Here is a 3,757-nt window from a genome sequence, read left to right on the forward strand (position 1 = left end):
TTCATGAGGGAGAAAACAAATACTTGACGCAACCCAGGGCCTATTGGGATGATCTAAAGCCAATTCTAGGTCAAGAAAAAGTTTCTAACTTCATTTGCCCTTGGTTGTGGTCAGCAAATGACACTAATTGGATTTCTGCTATCAGTCTTCCTGAGTACATTGATATAAGCTATTTACCATCTGGTTAGGGAGGCAAAATGCAAATCACTTACTCTTAAGTGTCCTTGGTTTAGGGAAGATAGGATTTACTAGGTGGCTCCAAATTGCTGTTTAACATTCTCAATTTTCCTATTCTACTTGTCCTGGCTTACTGGCCTGTGTCACTTATATAATTTCCTTTCAACATTTCTCTTCACAAAATTCTACAACTTTCACAAATCTTTCTTCAGCTTTCACAAATCTTTCTTCAGAAACCTTACAACTTTCAGAAATAACCAGCTCTAGAAACCACTCTCTTTTTCCTTCAAAATGCATCTCCATGACTTATACTTTCCATTAAATCAGAACCATAATTTTTTAATTAGTTAGAATTCTTAACCCTTATAAACCTTAATTTTTAGGTGGCATGTAAGTAATTAGCATTCCTCCGATTAGCAATACAGTCACATTTTAAGAGATATTTCAAATAAAATACAAGACATTCATTAACAGATTCAAACCATCCTCTAAGTTCTCCATATGAGGCAAACTCAGATTAATTAATATTTCAGTATCCTGTTATTTGAAAAAACCTAGATATTTAATAATTTTTACTATTTAATCCAGCAAACTTCAAATTTTTAAGTTACCAAACACTTTGGAAAACTATTTTTAAGCATATATAATTACCACTGAAAAAGCTTTATCATATACCCTTCATTTTAGTTATATTTATTTTGCCTTGACAGCTTTGAGATTTCAAAGCCAATTATTATTACCCAAGGCATTTTCCTTGGCAAATTTTGTAACAGAGATAACTCACTAACCTACAGTGGCTTTAATGTGAAAGCACTATTTATTTATTTTTTTTACAAAAGTGGAAGTGGCCCCCGCACTGCTATTTCTGCAGCATGCTGGAGGGCACTTGTACAGGTCTAATCATGCTAGGAAAAAGACTTGGGGGAATTAAATGATTACTTACTGTATTTTTTCTTTCTGAGCCTTCTCACACTGGAGGCAGGGGATCAGGGACCTTAGGTACTACAGGCTGCACAGGCTCTGCCTCAGGAGGAGGGGCAGTGGTAACCCTCCCGGCACCTGCAGGCTTCTGATCCTCACTATGAAGTGGGCACAGTGCAGCTCGAACAAGATGACGAAGGCACTCGTTTTCCCTGAGCCTGATTTCCCTCTAAATTCCTACCTCCTTGTTCCCAGGGATCAACACTGAATGCTCCATCATCAGGGAACCAAGGATTATAAATTATAGGCATCATTTGCATTTAATAGCTTTTTAAGTAACAGAGAGATGTTACTTGGTGGACAATTGCTGTCCTATTGTGGAACCTTAGCTGAAAAACAATTCCCTCGAACTTGGAAATCCCGAGGGCTCCAATGACTTACTGCACAGTTCCTTTCGTTTCCTTCTCTTCGTTTCCAAGGGTTCCACTGCTTCTCATTGGTCCTTGGTCCTCCTCACATGGGGCACCACCTTGCTGGAGCTGACAAGCAGCCCCTGAACAATGGATGAGCAGATGGCTCAGACACAGTCTGACTGTGCAAGAGAGGGCTAAGGGGCCCCTGGCTTTAGTAGCCAGAGCAGCCTCTATTGCCTGCCTCATTAGGCCTTTATTGGAATTTTTATCTTTAGATACAATCAGCAAGGTGAGTAATCTTGGGAGGACATCTAGTTTCATTTTTTTGCATGTATCTGTCCAATTTTCCCAACACCATTTATTGAAAAGACTGTCGTGACTCCATTGTATGCTCTTGCCTCCTTTGTCAAATATTAATTGAGTGTAATGGCTTGGGTCCATTTCTGGATTCTCTGTTCTGTTCCGTTGATCTATATGCCTGTTCTTGTGCCAGAACCAAGCTGTTTTGATTAGGGTGCCTCTATAGTATAACATGAATGTGGTATTGTTATTCCTCCAACTTTGTTCTTCTTTCTGAAGATTGTTGAGGGCTATTCTGGGTCTTCTTTGGTTCCATATAAATGCCTGGAGTATTTGGTCTAGATCTGTGAAATATGCTGCTGGTATTTTAATAGATATTGTGTTGAATCTGTAGATTGCCTTGAGTAGTATGGAAATTTTAATGATGTTGATTCTACCAATCCATGAACACGGTATATTCTTCCAGTTGTTTACTGGTATATCTCTTTCTACCTCTTTTTTTTTTAACATCCTATACTTTTCTGAGTACAGGTCTTTTGCCTCCTTGGTTAAATTTATTCTTAACTATTTTAATTTTTTTATTGCAATGGTAAATGGGATTGCTTGTTTAGTTTCTCTTTCTAAGAATTCATCATTGGTGCATAAAAAGCCAATTTTGGGGTGTTGATTTTGTATCCTGCTACATTGTCAAATTCATTTATTAAATCTAGTAGTTTTTTGGTGGAGTCTTTAGGTTTTTCTATGTAAAATATGTCATGTGCAAGTAATGAGAGTTTTACTTCCTCTTTTCCAATTTGGATGCCTTTTATTTCTTCTTGTCAGATCACTGTGGCTAGGATTTCTAGTAATATGTTGACTAAGAGTGGTGAAAGTGAACATCCCTGTTTTGTTCCTGTTTTTAGGGAAATGGTTTTAGCTTTTGCCAATTGAGTTTGATGTTTGCTGTAGGTTTGTCATACATGGCCTGTATGATGTTGAGTTATGGTCCCTCTATTCTCACTTTGCTGAGGGTTTTTATCAAAAATGGGTGTTAGATTTTGTTAAATGCGTTTTTCTGCATCTATTGATATGATCATGTGATTTTTGTCTTTCAATTTGTTTGTGTGATGTTTATTGATTAGAAAATATTGTACCAGCCTTGCATCCCTTGAATAAATTCCACTTCGTCATGGTGTATGATCTTTTTAATATATTGCTGGATGCAATTTGCTAATATTTTGTTGAGGATTTTAGCATCTATGTTCATTCGGGATATTGACCTGTAATTTTCTTTCTTTGTAGTGTCTTTATCTGGTTTTGGAAGTAGGATAATGCTGGCCTCATAAAAAGAGCTTGGAAGTGTTCCTTCCTCTTGGATTTTTTGGAATAGTTTGAGTGGCAGGGTGGTTCTCAGTACCTACGAGGGTTCAGAAATCTGAAGAAGGGGCTGCGATGTAAATTAATACAGAGACTAGGCATGAAATATAAATTTGGGAGGCATTTTGGGGGAACCAGGGGAGGCTTAGCTTTAGTAACTAAACTCTTCAAATCTCTGCACCCAGGGCTTTTTATTCACACATTTTGCCCTCTAGCAAAGCAGATATACATATCAAAGGTAAGGCCCAGTAAACAATATAAGATTATTAGGTTGGGGGAACTGCCTTCAGCGGTCTGGCAGCAGTTAATAACATACAGATTTTCAGCCCTGCTAAAGCCCCAAGTTCCACCAACCTTTTGATGAACTCCTGGCATTTATGACCTGCTGGAATTAGCCTCCAGCATTTGAGGAGTATAATTGTTAGTTCTTTGAATGTTTGGTAAAACACCCCTGTGAAACCATCTGGACAGGGGCTTTTGTTTGCTGGGAGTTTTTTTGATTACTGCTTCTATTTTCTCAGTTATTATTTGCCGGGAGCCAGTCCATCCTAGCTGTTTCAAGGGACCTGGCATATATGGCATACTGTCCT

Source organism: Myotis davidii, unplaced genomic scaffold (genome assembly GCF_000327345.1).
Source record: "Myotis davidii unplaced genomic scaffold, ASM32734v1 scaffold1291, whole genome shotgun sequence".
Lineage (NCBI taxonomy): Eukaryota > Metazoa > Chordata > Mammalia > Chiroptera > Vespertilionidae > Myotis > Myotis davidii.